The sequence below is a fragment of the Homalodisca vitripennis genome, chromosome 1, assembly GCF_021130785.1.
Source record: "Homalodisca vitripennis isolate AUS2020 chromosome 1, UT_GWSS_2.1, whole genome shotgun sequence".
NCBI lineage: Eukaryota > Metazoa > Arthropoda > Insecta > Hemiptera > Cicadellidae > Homalodisca > Homalodisca vitripennis.
The window spans coordinates 179,129,200-179,147,430 of NC_060207.1; the positions used below are offsets into that span (position 1 = coordinate 179,129,200).

At 35.1% G+C, this 18,231-nt stretch overlaps 2 protein-coding genes across 2 annotated transcripts in view; one reads left to right on the forward strand and one right to left on the reverse strand.

Annotated features, from left to right (window-relative positions):
* LOC124352794 (tubulin polyglutamylase TTLL5) overlaps nt 1-18,231 on the reverse strand; it is a 158,258-nt gene that overhangs the window by 83,818 nt on the left and 56,209 nt on the right. The window lies entirely within an intron of this gene.
* The window catches only part of LOC124352795, a 38,503-nt gene continuing 37,368 nt past the window's right edge, over nt 17,097-18,231 (forward strand). Inside the window, exon 1 of the mRNA XM_046802469.1 lies at nt 17,097-17,305. The gene's annotated coding sequence lies outside the window, so the exon portion shown is untranslated. The remainder of the gene's footprint in view (nt 17,306-18,231) is intronic.

Here is an 18,231-nt window from a genome sequence, read left to right on the forward strand (position 1 = left end):
ATTCTGTCCTGCAGGAAGTAACACTGAACAGAGCCGCTGCCCTTCTCGCTTTCATAAATATAGAGTGCAAGATTGCGTACATATATATATGTAGGCCTATTGATTTCATTACTGCCAACAGACATTCATTATGATTACAAATTTAATATAGGAGATACATTCCCGACAGGTTCTTCTTAATATTGTGTCGTTAACTGTGTGTCTGTGTGATAACTCTTAATAGAAAGGTCCTCTGGAATTGATACCTGGTACATATATATATATATATATATATATATATATATATATATATATATATTCCTCTTGATCCAGAGAGTCACTCATGCTAGATCTGGGATCAAAAGGTCGAGGAGCAGCAAAGTTGCAGTTATCACGTGAAGAAATGCCGCGTAGACTCCAAACTTAGGAGAATCACCTCTAGATAGTGATTCCATAAACTTTTTTTGCCAATATCAAAATGTAAAAACACCGTAATTAAATAATTACATGCATTCACTGTTATCAAATTTTAATTAGTTGTATAGCGGTGAAGTGTTACGAACAGGATGGTATGGACAAGACAAGGCAATTAACTCCCGTTGAGAAAATTTTACCATTAATCACACAGCAACTTTTTACAATACAAGAATTACGATTATTGGACGCTCAGATTATAAGCATTGGATTCCGTGTATTACTTTTAAGGCGGCATTCGTTTATTCAGTACAGCTGAATTGGCTACGAGATAACTTCCTCGTAATTTATACAATTTTGTCCCGCATCGCGGTTGTAACACAGGGATTAAATCAAAATGCCTTCATATATTTGATTTCAATTATCAGCACGTATATCCATATCGAGTTTGACGTTTGACGTATCGCATGTTCATATATACAAAAATGGTGTAAAGTTGTTACTCCTAATATATTGAAAGCGATAAAACATTACAAAAAGAGAGCATCGCTCGCACAATGGGGAACATCATTTTGTTACGCCACGCTGCGGCGACATTGCACCACATCTACGACTAAATATTAACATACGATATTTAGCCTTGAAAGATAACAAATCTTTCATTATGTTCAATTTTTGTGACAGTACTGAATTAAAATCACAGTAATTATACACGACCAGAAAAAGACAGCCACGACTTACAAGATTCTGATTAAAGTATACGTATTTTTATATAAATTTGTTAATCTTATCTTTATGCACTTTTATGCACTTAATGAACTTTTGCATTGAGAAATGTTAACTAAACAACGTGGAGTTTGAATTTTTAGAACAATACAAATAAATATGTTTTATCTTATTTCAACAATTCTAGTGAATCTCCCCCACTATGAGGAAGATGAATTGCAGCTTAAGCTAACATTTACATTGAATTAACTTATCCTCACCATGGCTACGTTTATGCATCAGTTGAGCATTGTTATTATTGTACTAAATCATTGCCAATACTGATCTTCAATTATTGTAGTATTTACTGAGAACTCCTTCCTCGTACGATTGCTCAACAATTAACGAATGTGTCACCGGCAAGCCAAGCATCCCATAGAATACAATCATCATTTCGCTCAAATTAACAGGCGAAGTATTGCACAAAGTGTGTTTTATCCTTTGTCAATCAATGAATGTCTAAATATGGCTCGGGCGAAAATACTGTACACCATGACGTTGTGGTTACAGCTTGTAGCTTAGGTTCAGTTGTGTTAGGTTAGTTTATTATGTAGGTTAGGTTAGGGTTGGACTAATTTAGTTCACACTATGGGGGTTTTGTGGTTTAAATTACTACTCCTCTGGCTAGAACATGTTTGCCTTAGACTAGCTTAGATCAGCTTTGATATACTATTTGAGATTAGATAAATGAATCTGCATTTAGTTAGTGAACGTGAAGTTTCTTGACACTCGTTTGCCTCAGCGCTTTCGTATGACAGTTAACCTTGTCCTAGGTTATTACCCGTTCGGTGAAACCTCCCGATTTCGGCTCCCAAAACACAGTTACTTTTTCATGGCGCTTAATTATGGCAAAGATCCGTGAAAATCACGTTACCAATTTAAATTATTATATCTTCAGAAATAAGTATGTTCGCAATGTAAGAGTGTACTTGTGTGCTTTCTTTTACCTTTATATACTGTCAGACTCTCCTCTTGGCTGCAAATAATATATTCTTCAGTACGTTATGCATCACAAACTGTTGGTGGTGGGGGGTAGTAGCCTTTATTAAAACGTCCATATCCCAGGACATGGCTTTGTTGCGGAGCTGAGACTAGTTAGCTACGGCTTGTCAGGTAACAATTACCAACACTGCTACTTGCCGTATTGTGCAGTAACTGGGTTAAATTCACTTGTCGACCTTACCACGCGACCGTGTCACGCAACGTTGCGCCCCGCCGCGCCTCAGCACAGCACAAAGCAGCACCACACCTCAGAGATTTCGTCAAGGACAAGGTTGTTGACCTATAAGTATGTACTATAAGTAAGTACGGCAATCGGTAGTGTTGTGACGTTTGTCTGTGTAAAACTGAACTCAAGTATCAAAATATTGCCTCGGAGCCGAGACTCAATTTGTATTGTCTACGTACACAATCTAGTTTCTCATAACAAGGACAGAGTTTTCTCCAAGACAGAAAACGATCTCCAACCACTCTCACTTTGTAGAGATCGAAATGTTTATCGGTACGATTTAAAATATCGAAAGACAAAATTCATTATTTGATACCCTCCCCACCCCCTCGAATACACGCCATACAAAACTAGCGCTGCTGACGATTGCTTCCTTAGAGGAAATTCCGCTATCAATGTCACATAATACAAATACATTGTAATTCGGACTTTACGTAAGACTGAACTACGTCCCTGAATGTCACGATTCGTTAAGTGGCCCATTAAAGATTTATTACAAGAAACCGTGAAACATGACTACCAACTAGAATGAATTCACTTATTACACTGATCACACATTCAAAATATATTATAAATACACTTTTTGTCTAGATATAACAGTTTTCAAAAATTAATTATACATTAAAAATAACGCTTTAACACGTATTTGTGAGAAAAGAACGGTCGTTCTCCTCTTTACCCTTCTCGATAGATAACTGATCTTGAAAATATACGATAAAAATTAATTTCGGAAAAAAGCCGATTCTTTACGAATCGGGTGAAATTATCAACAAAGTTATTTCGAGTGAACATTGTAATGTTTAATGTTTGCATATTGTAGTTAGATTTCAGAATAATAAGTTCTGGAGATATCAAACGTACTGCACAACATAGAAAAATGTACTCGAGACTAAAATGAAATAATACATTTTTTTAATACGGAAGGAAAGGGCTTTGTTTTGATCCATGTCACGGGCGAATGACTCAATACCCGTTGTAACATAATTCTTTCCACCATCACAGTCCGAGTTAATGAATACAAAACTGCTAATTATAGAGGTAAGCTTGAATAATGAAGATAATTTAATAAAATATGTTGATTCAACTAATATTTTACGAGTTGTGTAATTAATTTGCCCCCATACAGACTTAAAATATCCTACAATATTGTTAGGTATTGTTTTATTTTACGCCCTAGTTGGTTGACTTATCTTGAGTTATTTGTACTACGCAAAGTTATTGGTATTAACTTGGCTAAAGTGAATGAAATCGACTGCTCCAATAGAGGTGGTCAGATGAGAACAGAATTTGAGGCAACATTATCTGAACCCTGTCGTTGGTTGATTACAATATTTTTAATTTTCGACAAAAAACTTATCAACCAAGAAGTAAGATAAATAAAAGATGTGGCCAGTATGTGTGGTTCATAAGAGACCAGGTTTTGAAATCCTCAGTGAAACCAGTTATACTTTTAAACCATTAACTGAGCGCATTCACACACCACCTCCGGAGTAATCTGATTTCTAAAAGCCTCCACTCCATACAACTTATTGGTTTCTTGGAAGAACAATGGCTCAACGTACCCTCTTGAGAAACTTCCGGTGTCACTTGCCTCTGAACTCTACAGCCTTCTGAGTGCACCCTGTAACTAAGACTGATCCCTAAAGGTGCTGAACTTCTGGGGTAATCTGGCCTGGAATATGATCCCACTCGACCTCTAAAGCATTTAATCTCCACCTTTTGAAATTAGAGTCCTTAACATTAACAACTATCCCCACCTAGTATACGGTCTCTAAACACTCGGATGCTTGAAAATGTGGACCATCATAAACACTTCGTAATTTCGACTTCTCTACCGCCATCAGTAATATAGTTATCCTTGGTCTCCTGAAGCCCTCTTTTCCTAAATCCACCAGGCTTATGATGAAATTATTGATTATTTTAGATGAAAGGAAATTAATGTTGATTTTGATTTAAACTTTTGTGTGTTCGACCCATTAGACCACAAATTCATCACGAGGCTAAAATAATTTAAGGCCAGTTCTTTTTCACCAATATTAGTCTCTCAAAAACCCAGCCTCTCACACCATAAGCGCTCAATAGCCTGTCAGGTCAATACTTGCCAGTAGGATTGCTACGCCTACTTCACCATGGATATTCTTTAGCCCTATACTCGTATGTTAGTTGTGACGAAAGTTGTGTAACCCAGAGACTTCATCCTGTGCATCTTAGACAGTTATTTTTCTCTAAGTATTAATCTATGCATTCATATCTATGTAGGTGTGCAGGATTATTGTGCGGAAAGAATCTCTGGCCCTGGAATCCTTGGCAAGAACGCGTTCAATAACCCTTTCCTCGGTTAATATCTGTTTGATAGAACATCCATATCAATTCTGGTAATAATCAATCTAGTTAATGCATCCTGCGTAAATACGTAGGGATCGGGGTTGGCTTGTAACTCTGTCCCTTTGTATCAAATTAGCCTCCACAACCAACATAATAATTTAGTTGAAGTGCAATAAAAATTACGAACATAAACGCGGTACTGCATAGTTAAAGATTTATTAACACACACGCACATCAGTTACGTGAATCTGACCTCCACAATCAAGACTTAGTAATAATGGTTTGACTACAAATTAAACGGCGCGACCCGACTGCTAATGCGGTCAGGATAATCGATTTTCGGCCCGGGTCATGTAAGTTAGTGCATTTAAGTGCGGACTGAGTGCATAGCTTTACACGACACAATCGTGACCCAATTGTTTGTTTCACTGTGGAAAACAATACCGATATACACTACTGTGTCGTGACAAACAAAACACAGTTGGATTAAAGAAAAGCCATTTCGCACAAGTGCATAATGGGACTTTCAACAACAGCTCCCACGTCTCTACTACGCTCGCGAACCGCCGCACCAACCTGTGAGACCAATGACAATGTAAACAAAAGTAAAAACATAAAACCAGGAAAGCGCTATATTTTATGTGACGGAAAATCGTATCATACTGAAGATACAATAATATCTTAGACGAACAATGAACTCATAAAATGAAATTTCATAATTTCAATAGCGAGTACAATTACAAAACTAGAATATAAAAACAGGATACTAACAATTACAGTGCCAGCGAAGTGTAATTAGTTACTAGTTTATCTACTCGTATTGATGAGGTTGTAACCAAGAGATGATGATTTGTTGAATGATTACAACTTATATTTTATATTTTTAAGAATTGTAGACACATATTGTAATTTTCATGGGATTGACATGACAAAATTTAAAAAAAAAACCTTATTCTAAACAAAAAAAACAAATAGCAATGCTGATTACAAAGTATTGTAACCAAGCACGTAAAAGTCCGATGACGTCTACAGCATTGTTACCATATTGCTGTTAACCATCAGTTGTTTCCGCTAAGACTTTTATATAGTGTCTAGTTGATTTACATGTTATATCCGAAACAGGTTAGTTAAATAAAAAATAAATACCATCCTTAAAGTGTCATTGTCTGCCTCTTTATGCGATAACTCTTGAGTTGAGACATTTAAAACCTGGTACGTAATCACATCTAAGTTCAAGGAAGACCTCTATTGCTTTAGTGGTCAAAAGGTCAAATGGGAACAATGTGATCATTAGGAAAACAGTATACGGATATTATGTGACAGCTTACCATATATGGATATAGTTAAAACATGTACTATTTATGTATGACTGTATACATGTATATTAAATAAGAATAAATAATTACCAAACTTGGCTTTATTCCAAATGAATCCCAACTAGATAATTAAATGTGAACAAAGCATACAATTCTTAAAATAGGAAACGATCGAAAAAGCCACACGTTTAAGGTTTTAAAGGCCGTTTTGGTCTCAGAAGCATTTTATATTGGAGGCAAGTTTAAGGCACATAACTGGAACACCACATGATTTACTAACTGATCACTAAGCTAGAGGTGAGAAACTAGGGAATCAATGAGAACGGGGTGAATAAAATATTGTGTATACCTCAATGAGGTAATTGAAGGAATTAATGACACAATTTTAGTTATACTTGATTAAATTAACGATCGCGGTACAATTACCAAATTTTAATTATTCCAATAAAAAGATAAATCTTTAAATTAATAAATTATTAATAATTTTTTTAGTAATAAATTATTACTATTACACAGTTGCTTCTCTGCTGCTAGGAAGTAGGGTGTGAGCATAACCCGAAGATCTACTTCTCGTACAAGCGGATCATGTTTACTTGTTCCCTCAGGTGGACTCGACCGGGCATAGTAAGCCTCGTTGATATCGAAACTTAATTTGATTATTTTTTCTATCATGCTTAAACTTAAATTCATGTGGCGTGGGGTTTGTAGAGGGTGCAGTAAAGTGGCTTGATAAAATATAAAGCATCTTGGAGCACAGTTTTCCTGTGTTATGTTGGTAATTTTCGGGATTTTAAAACAAGAGATATTGCTACCTTCCAGATAATGCAATTATATCTTTCCACTTGTCTGTTCCTTCTAGAATCAGCTTTGATCACTTTACACTCATATTTACAAAATTTTGGTCTCAGCTCTGTACAAATCGGCACGATGCATTTAGTCTTTTGGTTGTTTTCACGAGATAACATGGTATGTTTTGGAGACCACACAATGGAACATTCTCGTCACGTCAGCATATCATTGTGGTGTATGAATTTCTTCGAGATTGAAACAATGTTTAGTAGAACATTTTCTCGACATTGTGTTAGAAACTAAATTTTGTCATAGTACACCTCAACGGTAAATTGTGTCATATTTATAACATGACAATTCCACGCAACCTTGAATTTGTCACTTCTTATGTTATGTTTTCATTTTCTTAATTTCCAAACATAAATGTAACGGACTTTTGGTCGGTAATCAATGTAAAGGAACGTCATATATAATGCCACCATTTTCTGAGTGCTTCCACAATAACTTGAGCTTTTTTCTCAATATTAGGATGGGCTTGCTCTGACCGTGAATGTTCTTGAGAAAAATGCCACAGGATGGCCGTTTTGAGGAACGCTTTGGAGTTTTTCTGTTTCTGCTGTAATTGGAATTTCATCATCAATAGCTACTTCTAGGGATGAAGCTAAATCTCTTTTAAAACTCTCGAAGGCATTGACACAATTTGCAGCAAGTGAAAAGCTCTTGTTTTCAACCAAAGGACAAACCTCATAGAATTTAGGTATGAAGTTAGACTAGGGAACAAACGTACCAAGAGCACGATGTAATGCGACTATATTTCCCGATATAGGTAGATACATTTTAGATTTCTAACGTTTAGGATCCGGCATAAGCGTGCGATCATGTGTGATCCCCGCAGTTTAATACAATTTAGATCTTTTACAATACGATTTAGAAAAAGTACATTTAGATCTATTTTGTGTCATATTGTATTTATTTGCAGCATTGCAAAAAGGCTTTCAAATTTAATTCGTGTTCTTCTTGATTCTTTCAACAATCTTCAACATCGTCAAGATATGCTAAAGTATGTAGTAATTACTGCTTTAATGATGAAATTCATTACTCACTGAAAAACCGCAACACTGTTTGTTAATCCAAGTGGTTCCCGGCGAAATTGGTGAAGTCCTCCACAGTTTCAAAGGCTGTAAATGGCTTGCTTTTCTTCATCTAAAATTGAAATGTGATAAGCACTGTGAAGATCGATGGTAATAAAAACACAACTTTGCTACCTCATTAACTACTTCATCTATTCTTGGAAGCGGATAAGCACAGAAAAAAGTTAATCTGTTTACTGTCCGTGACGTGTATTATTTTCACTTTTTGTAACCAACCCGTTAGCTTCACAAGGACAGTAGTTTCTGCAACTAGCTTTCAATAAATTTCTTATCATCAGAACCATAAGATCTTGATTTGGTAGCAATCGGTCTGCAGTCTGACGTCAGATTACTGAAGAGGTTCACAGGCGGTATCTTCGTAGAGGCAAGACTTAACGGTCTTCTTTCATATCCAAAAACAACCTCTACACTTGAATGGTTTCTTAAAATATCGTAGCCTAAAACAACATCTGCACATCGAGTACAAGAAATACATGTCCTTGTATTCATCATCTAGAATATCCAAAGTTACATTAAAACAAAATATTATTTGTTTCCGAAATGTTGTTGACGCAGTAGAGACATTAGCAATTTGGGCATATGCCCAATTTGCGCATCTCTGCGAGGCGTTGACTAATAAAATGTCTGAACTGCCTGTATCGATGAGTTCATCCGTCCCCTCTCCTTTCACACACATCGTTATCATAGACTTGCGTAATGCAGTTAGTGAAGCGTCAGCTATACATGAGTTGAGATGAACCCTTTATACCATTGTGTGATGTACGAGAGCCTTTACAGTCCTTTACACATTTTAGAGAAATTCTTTAGTTTACCACAGTGAAAACAGTCCTTCTCTTTAGCTGGACATGATTGTCTTGAATGTTTCTGTAGTTCACAAAAATACATTCAACGTTGTCTTCAGTACCATCTATTCTGTACTGTTGTTGAAGTAGCATGGATATAAACAATCGGTGTATAAGCTTCTGATTGTTTCCGTGCCACTTTCAGACTAAGAGATTGATTTAACGCGTCCTTAAGATTCAGTGATTTGTTTACTAGCACTTGTAACTGGTTATTTGAGAACTTTTATAAAGCTTATCGCACATAATCGCATCTATTTTGTTCTGTAGTGACTGGTTTGAATGTACAATGCTTATTTGGTGACATCGAAATTTGAATATACTGATCAACCGTTTCTTCTGCATGTTGACTCCGAGATGATAGAATAAATGTCTCGAATAAATTTCGACATAAAATGAAGTCAAAACCTTTACTGTCCTATCATAAGATTCACAGTCTGATATAATTTCATAAACACATGGTGAAATGTAGTTCATCAAAAAGTGCAATGTCTTTTTATCTTGATCATCTTGCTTGTCATCTTGAATTACTGCACTTATAAAACTGTGAAATGTATCTGCTGTATCTGCACGGGGCTAGATCTGGAGAATATACTGGATGGGGTAACAGTTCGTAGCCCATATCATGGATTGTTACCATAGTGACTAAACAAGTGTACATACGTGCATTGTCTTGATGGAACATCACTTTCTTCTTCGTCCAATGCGGCCGCTTTTCCTTCAAATCAACGTCGAGAATCTTTCCAAAAGCTCTGAATAATATTCGCCGGTGATCGTTTTACACTTCTCAAGGTAATCGATGTGAATGACACTCCGTGCATTCCAAAAAAACTGTGGCCATGACCTTGTTGGCCGACAGACTCACCTTGGGCTTCTTTGGTCCACGTTCACCCCGAGTAACCCACTGTTTCTATTGTTCCTTGGTCTCTGGCGTGTTGCGATGGATCCATGTTTCGTCCACAGTTTGTTACAAAACGGCGCCTAAACTCGTCCAGATTACAGCTGAACATCGCTAAACACTCTTTTGAAGTGGTCACACGGTTGCGCTTATGGTCGAGTGTGAGTAATCACGGCACCCATCTCGCGGAGAGTGTTTCCATGTCCAAATATTCTTGTAAAATCTGATTTATCCTTTCAGTTGAAATTAAATGTTTACGTTATACATTTTAACTGATCATTTATCCACATGACAGTATATGATCTGTTAATGATCAAAAATCAAAGAGCAGCAAAGTTGTACTTGAAGTTAGTTCGGTAAAAGCTTTCGTTACGTTTGTCGGGTTCTTCGATACTCGGTTTATTTTTAACAACGTTTTTCCATTTGTATATTTTACTCAAGCAAATAAACATTTTCAAAGTTTGAAAATAACATTAATACGCATAGCAATGGAACCGTTACTGTGAGTGAAAGTAACTGAAAGTGAAAGTAAGCAGTGAAAACCTAATTTGAATTGACTTAAAAAAAAAAAAAAATACCGCAAGCATATCTAGTACATTATAAATATTTATAGGCCAACAAAAATGCACAAACTGCATGTCCCAAAAGCTTTTATTCGGCAGTTACAAACAAATTCAGTCTAGAAATGACAGGGGTAGCCACTAACTTTGAATGCCAGTGTATAACTAAAAAACTATATAGCCTACGATACGAGGTACTTCATACATTGCACTATTACATTTATTACAATAATTACTAGTTTTAAACTAACAAAAATGTAACAGAACAATTTGCAACACAGATATAAACGCCTCTGTCATTATACATAGGGATTGTGAGTGAGAATGAGCCACAAGTGGACGCTCGTTTAATTACAGAATTTATCATTTATAGAAAAGAAAATAAGAAAAATTAATTAAATAATAAAAGGCTCTGATTATAATTCGTGGTACACAGATATTTTCTTAAATTAGACGTTATCAGTAACAGAACTCAACTAAACATTTTCATTGCCTCAAACCATAAAAAATTAATCCCCAACGAAAAGGAGCATGCTTTTTTAATCACAGAATTCATGTGCCCAAATAACGCTGGATCGTTTGGTGGTCATAGACATTCCAACAAAGCAAATTATTATTAAATACAATTTTAACTGATTACTTGAATTGCATACATAGTAATCGTGAACGAATTGTAAATGCAATCAATAAGAATCCAGAATCACAGCATGATGTGATATAGATTGTATATTCATTGTGTGATGAATAATGGTCAAGTTGTACGACTCCTTGCTTAGATAATTTTCTTGGCTACTACATGCATTTTAATACATAAAGAGGATATACAGTTTTTACGACTGTATTTTACTGCTTTCAAATCACTAAAGATATGTAGCTATCCTCAGAATCGACAAGCTGAATAAAATATTACTGAACAAAGTGATCATACATAATTCTCTTGATTTAACATACATCAAGCAAATCAGACAATTCATTCAGAGCTCACTCAAACTAATAACAAATTTTGAAGTATACATAGATATTTGAAATTTCATGCATAATTGAGTTCAATATGAAGTAATCGTCCTTATCTCATCCAGATATAGCTTAGTAATCCTGAGATCACACTAATGCTCGTTAGAAACTCTTTATCTCAGCACATTATTTTTTCCACCTTCACCAGACCTTCAGAATCCAACAAAGCGTCATTAGGCACTCTTGCCAGCATAGTGATATATATCAAAACAGTTTTGAAGTCACTGAATAAGGCTTAGATTTTTGAGGACTCCAACAAAGATTTAATTAGGCAGTCTTGTTTCTATAATTATTACAGATTATCAGATTCCCTTATCAAGATAGCGACGAGTTCCCAATACCCACACCTGGGATCAGTAGGTCATCGGGAGGAAATATTTGCTCACTATATTGTTTCGCTGCACCCAAACAGAACCTGATACCCTCTATACCCCCTATCCCTAATTGGATACCAAGTAATAATTCCGGTAAATCTATTCTTTGTAATATTTTATGGATGATTTACACGTAAAACTTCAGAAACTACTTTATTCTTTTCTAAAAAACCCTTTTCTCCTCTACATGTTTCAAACTTCTCATAAACTTATTCCATAACAACTTATTCCATAACTTTCCATAACAGAAACGCATTAAGTGGGCCCAGTAAATAACGTAACCAAGTGTAATTTGAGTAAATTACCTCGTTAAATATTTAATTTAATTTTCTATGATTTCAATCAGTGACCAATTTTTTAGAACTTCATTTATAATCTTTTGATTCTTTTTATAATGGAATCCACCAAAGACTTTTTATAATTTAAACGGTTAATTATTTATTTTATCCACAAGGTAGTGTTCCGATGCCACAGGGACACCTCATAAAAGAAACAATACTACAATGTTAATTTCGATTCTCCACTTCCAAGAGGTAAATCACACTGCAAATTTCAACAAATGTCAAAAATACGTCTCGAAAATTTAATGTAAGGAGTTACGCAGATCTTAGTATTACTTTAAAAATAAAATCTTCGTCACTTAAATATTTTGTATTATGTCTATTGATGATATTGAAAATGTTGATTGTTTTTATTAAATTGTTTTATAATAACGAATGTAAGCATATAAAGCAGTGAGATTTGTGTTTATTTTCCAAGAACACTTTAGTGGAGACCCTAATGACACCAGGTTAGTCTGACAGGTGGTGATTCACTGAATCAACAATGACGCAGCAACTGTAGGTAGACATCTATGTTTGTACAGGAATGAAAACAGGAAAGTGGGCAAACATCTTGGGCCTTTACAACACAAATTGCCAGAAAGTCTACAAGATATGTAAGAACGGGAAACAAACTAACATCACAGTCATTAGTAACATCATGTAAGCTAACGGCATAGTAATGACTCGTTGGTTTTATGTGTTTGTTTGAGGGCCAAAAAGAAGTAGGTCATGTCTTTCTGGATTTCTATCGCCACTCGTAAGTATGTTTATAGAAATAAAAACTTACAGGACACATACTTTAATTTTCAAAATTGAGTGAGCATTATAAGCATTAAAACTTACAAAAGGGGTGTATGGCCCCAGATTAACACTTCAGAGATACTAAACATTATGGATTATACGAGATGTAACTCGTTGCTGCCAAATTTGTAAATAAAATACTAATTAAGTACCTCCCGTGAATGAGTGAGCATTAAGCATTAAAACTTACAAAAGGGGTGTATGGCCCCAGATTAACACTTCAGAGATACTAAACATTATGGATTATACGAGATGTAACTCGTTGCTGCCAAATTTGTAAATAAAATACTAATTAAGTACCTCCCGTGAATGAGTGAGCATTAAGCATTAAAACTTACAAAAGGGGTGTATGGCCCCAGATTAACACTTCAGAGATACTAAACATTATGGATTATACGAGATGTAACTCGTTGCTGCCAAATTTGTAAATAAAATACTAATTAAGTACCTCCCGTGAATGAGTGAGCATTAAGCATTAAAACTTACAAAAGGGGTGTATGGCCCCAGATTAACACTTCAGAGATACTAAACATTATGGATTATACGAGATGTAACTCGTTGCTGCCAAATTTGTAAATAAAATACTAATTAAGTACCTCCCGTGAATGAGTGAGCATTAAGCATTAAAACTTACAAAAGGGGTGTTGGCCCCAGATTAACACTTCAGAGATACTAAACATTATGGATTATACGAGATGTAATTAAAACACTAATAAAAGTACTAATTAAGTACCTCCCGTGAATAGAGAGGATATATAACACATCTCTTGCAAATAATCGGGGCCATTCACAATTAAAAAATAAATTAAACAAAAGATTTATATTTTATTATTTCTAACTAACATTACCTTTTATTCTTGGTTAATTTGAAACTGTTATTATTTTTACAGTCGTAGGAAGTTGTTCATATGTTTTCTATAACGTGTTGATATGTACAACAACGAACAATGTAACGAAATTTACAGAAATAAAAATGCGTTTAGTTGTTTTATTTTGTGGCCAATGTTGTAACATAAATATTTTAATGTTATAAAATTATCGAACTTTTGAGCTGAATATTGAAAGTAGGCTATTTGTTTCATAAACAGAGTGGTTTTCGTAAAATTTCCAAAAACGCGAAATTTTTATGTTTGTAGGAGAATCGGCTGAACCTACGGCTCGATTCGGCATGCAGGCGATTTCGTAAAATAATTAACCCATGATTTAGTAAATAACTAATAATATTACAAAAAAACCGCAAGGATGTTAAGTAAATTTTAAAATTTATAGGCCAATAAATGTTAGACAAAAATGCACAAACTGTATGTTCCATAAGCGTTTTATTCGGCAGTTACAAACAAATTCAGTGTAGTTTCGTAACCCAATGTGATTTAAAACCATGATAGACACCATTTGTCTAAGCAGTATGGTTTGGATTAAATTCAACTCTAAATATATTTACGGACACTTGAGAATTTTTTTTTTTTTTTATTTGAAAATTTACAAAACAAATAAACACCTGAAAAATATTTTTTTTACTAAAAATAGCTTTTACGGTTTTAGTAATATTTCACAATAAAGTAACCAAGATTCGCACTTAGTAGAGACAAAATGTTATTTATTTATTTCAGGTTAAATAAAAACCACAAAACAAACAAAAACTGAAACCACTCGTACGCACGGCGAGTGTGTCACTGGACTGTGGGTTGTTTTAAGTGTACAATGTTTAAGTAACTCATTAGCAAATATGATGAAGTTATTGTAGTAGATATGTTAGCTTCTAAAATAAAGAAAAAGGGCAATTTTTATTTTATTTTGCTGACTGGGTTACCGACGAAAATGAGATGGATGAGATGGATATATCACATGCGTTATGTAGTTCGAAAGTTTCTATTATCTCATTTTGTTGTTTGTCTCTTCAGTGCAGATATTTATAAACTTTAAATTAACTTTGCGAAGACTTTAAATTAACTTTCAAGTATCTTGAAATTTGGAAAATAGCTCAGACCTATAAAACAGTTCTATAAAATAGAATTTGCTACTGTACATAATAAACACTAGTGTAGGCGTATTGCGTATGCTTATGGTGGTGCCCTTGGGTCAGAGAGAATACCTCACGTCATTGTCACCTGAAGACAAATAGATATTGTCAATGGATAAAGGATTGTTTGTTAATTTGCATGATTTTGCAAGCGAACTGCATTTGTGTACAGAAAATGTTTGAATAAATTTATTGGTTTTTATTAAATCCATGTTTATAGCTTTAAAACGTGTTTTTATATTTCAAACAGGGCACTGTGAAGCTTAATTGGCTGAGCGCTTTGTGGAGTTTCTCCCAACAATGTTAACGAAAAGAGATTTGTCCTTGTGTATCTTCGTCTATATACGCTATAACTTTCGAATTAATTGACTTTTAAGGTTGATATTAGATGTGAAACCACCACTATTTCTATAACAAAATTTAAAATGGTAAACAGGAGTCGGCCTCCGGGCTGAAGCTGTGGGGCAATCGCGATGCCTCCCGGTATCTATGCCTCCACGCTGCCCGAAGTATGGCGTGGACTTAGCCTGGTTTTTTATATAATTCAGAAAATATAACTGCAGACCAACTTAATACAATCAAACATAGATATTTGTAAACTTTTTTTTTTTTTTTTTTACACGTTAATTCGGTATTTAAACGAGCACCTGTTACGACAAATTCCCGTGTACAAGCGCGTCACACAGACCATATGGGAATATTTCCATAATATATTGTAGTTGAATTTATATGTATTGTATGTTTTATCAGAAATAAATAAAAATTTTACTTTAATTTATTATAGTTAAATATTAAAATATAACGTAATAGCATGCGAGGATTAGTTAAGTTTTAAATGAAAACTACGATTATATTAAACTACGTTACAATAGCCCAAAATAATATAAAAATATAATTTACAGCAACTATGTGTAGCAAGAACAAAACCGTTAATTTGGTGCAGCACGATGTATGTATACTAGGCGAAATGAAGTAATTTACAAAGTACAAGTTGCACTTAACGTTGCGTATTGCGTATTTATCGACCATTGTCTGTCGTGTCCACACGATGCTGCGCGCCGCTCCGCAGTATTGTGCTGCTGTTATGTAATTCCAAGGTCGGACACAAAGTGGTGAAGTTTATCAGAGGTATTCACTGGCACATAACGCAGTCATTCCGACACAGGGTCAACCGGCTCCGTGGATACTCCATCCTTGCCGTACCACTTGGCAGTAACGTCTCGGAGTGTATCGCCCGATTATTATGCGTAACTTGTGTATAGTCAGCGCGGGATCAACAGACCCGACTGTGACTAGTCTACATTAAAACGTGTTCAGACAAAGGAGATGATATATAACATTTTAAAAATTAAAGAAGCAAACAGAAGCAAAACAGCAATAACACACTAAGGTAGAAAATAAATTATATAACTAAAATCACAATCTAAACATCAATTTTAATTTTATTTGTTGATTCAACTGACGATGAAACCTTTAATTTCGAAAAGACATGCCCAAAACATAACACAATATTCGAAACGTGTTTTACTAACTAGTTTTAAATTATTTCCAATATAGTCTTCAAAGTTACTAATAAGTCATAATCACTACTAACAAACAAAATTGGAAGATTTAAAACTTCAGACTGCGTTGAATTTTAAAATTTAACCTTCATTTTTTTTATTTGAATACCCTTTTGTATTGCAATTTTTAAATGTTGAACATGAAACCTCTAATTTCGAAAGGCCACGTCCAAAAACAAAACAATATTTCAAAATCTTGTTTTCACTAACTAGTTTTAAATTATTTCAAATTGCTCCAGCGTCTTCAAAGTTACTAATAAGTCATAATCACTGCTAATAAACATTTGTAAGATTTAAAACTTCAAACTGCGTAAAATTTTGCATTTTAAAATTTAACCTTAAACTTTTTTTATTTGAAAATCCCTTTGAATTGCAATTTCTAAATATTGGATATTAGAAATTTTGGAATTTAAAATAAGCATGAAATAACGTGTATGGAGACGTAGGTACTCCAAAAGGTTTGTATCATTTTTTTTTTCTTTTTGTCTCACCTGTATACATTCAGTGTTGATTGTGTGTATTATTGTGTTGTTGACCTACACAACAAGTTTACAATTTGCCGAGAACTCGTTTTGTCGTGAGGAACGCGTCATAAACGGGACACGTAAACGCGTCTGACAGCAACAACTGACTACTCCCGGTAAGCTCTCGAGACAAACGGAAGTGCAAAGAGAGTAAGCCGAGTAGTCGCGGCCAGGAAGGAGAGGCTAACCTGATCTAGTAGACCAGTGCAGTAACAGTTCACTGAGGCCGTGGCCACCACGGAGAGGAGGCGGAAGTGGAAACTAGTGAAGGTTCTCGTCCCCCCGCAGCGACCACGGAGCCAGTGTAGTCGGTTGTCAGTAGTGTAGGCAGTGCCGGTACAGTGAACAGTCGAGCTGTAGGCGCGCTTGTGCTCGAGAGCACGTCACTACACACCTGTGGATCACTGGGATTACTCATTGGAGGTATGTGGCTGCTCACTTTCAATCCAAATTTTTAAAACACTCTTACTTTCAATTAAATTAAATTAGACCATTCATTTAGAAATCCACACAATAAAATCACTATACTATTAGGCATAAGTTCTTTTCGTATCTCATGGTAGTATCTTACTCAAGTATTCAAACAGAACCTTGAGCGGCGTGTATGGTGCTAATTAATCAGGGAAGTTCAATTATATTGATCCTTTTCAGAAAATCGCAAAATAATTTCATAACCAAAACAAGGACTCATACTTCTCTCAGCTGACTTTCAATAAATTTTTTAAATGTACCATGTAATAAAAAACGAATATTTTTACTTTTTCAAATGGAATAAATACCGTACCTTGTATTATGCAAACCCCTTCGAACTGTCTGTTCCGCGGTGTTTTCTCAAGTTGGAATTCGCTATCGTAGTGCTTTGTTAAAAACAAAACAGCACAGCGCTATTCAGATTATTTTATTGATTTCACGGAAAAATCAGAGAACGTGTGATAAGCATTATCACGCTTCTCAAGGCACTATCGGCTAGTGCTTGTGTTCCACCACTGTGTAAATAAATAGTTTCTGAAGAAGCCCAGCCCGTCGGAACACACCGATGTTTATCGCACGTTCTCTCTTTGACTGATCCACAGTGAATAGCGAATAGTAAAACACTCGCTTTCATGTTCAGAACCTTTTATCCAAAAATTTAAATTGGAACACTTTGAAACCGCGTGTGTAAACTCTAGACGGTGTGTTTGTAAGCCTGCGTATGTCCTAGCTCTTTCTTCTCAAGGTCTAAGGGCCCTTGGCATATGATAGTTACTGCGCATGTAATTTAATTCAATAAAAGAGTCTGTTTCTATGGGCATTACAGTTTACACCTAGGAAACCATCAAGCCGCCTATATACAACTACGGGAGAAGACA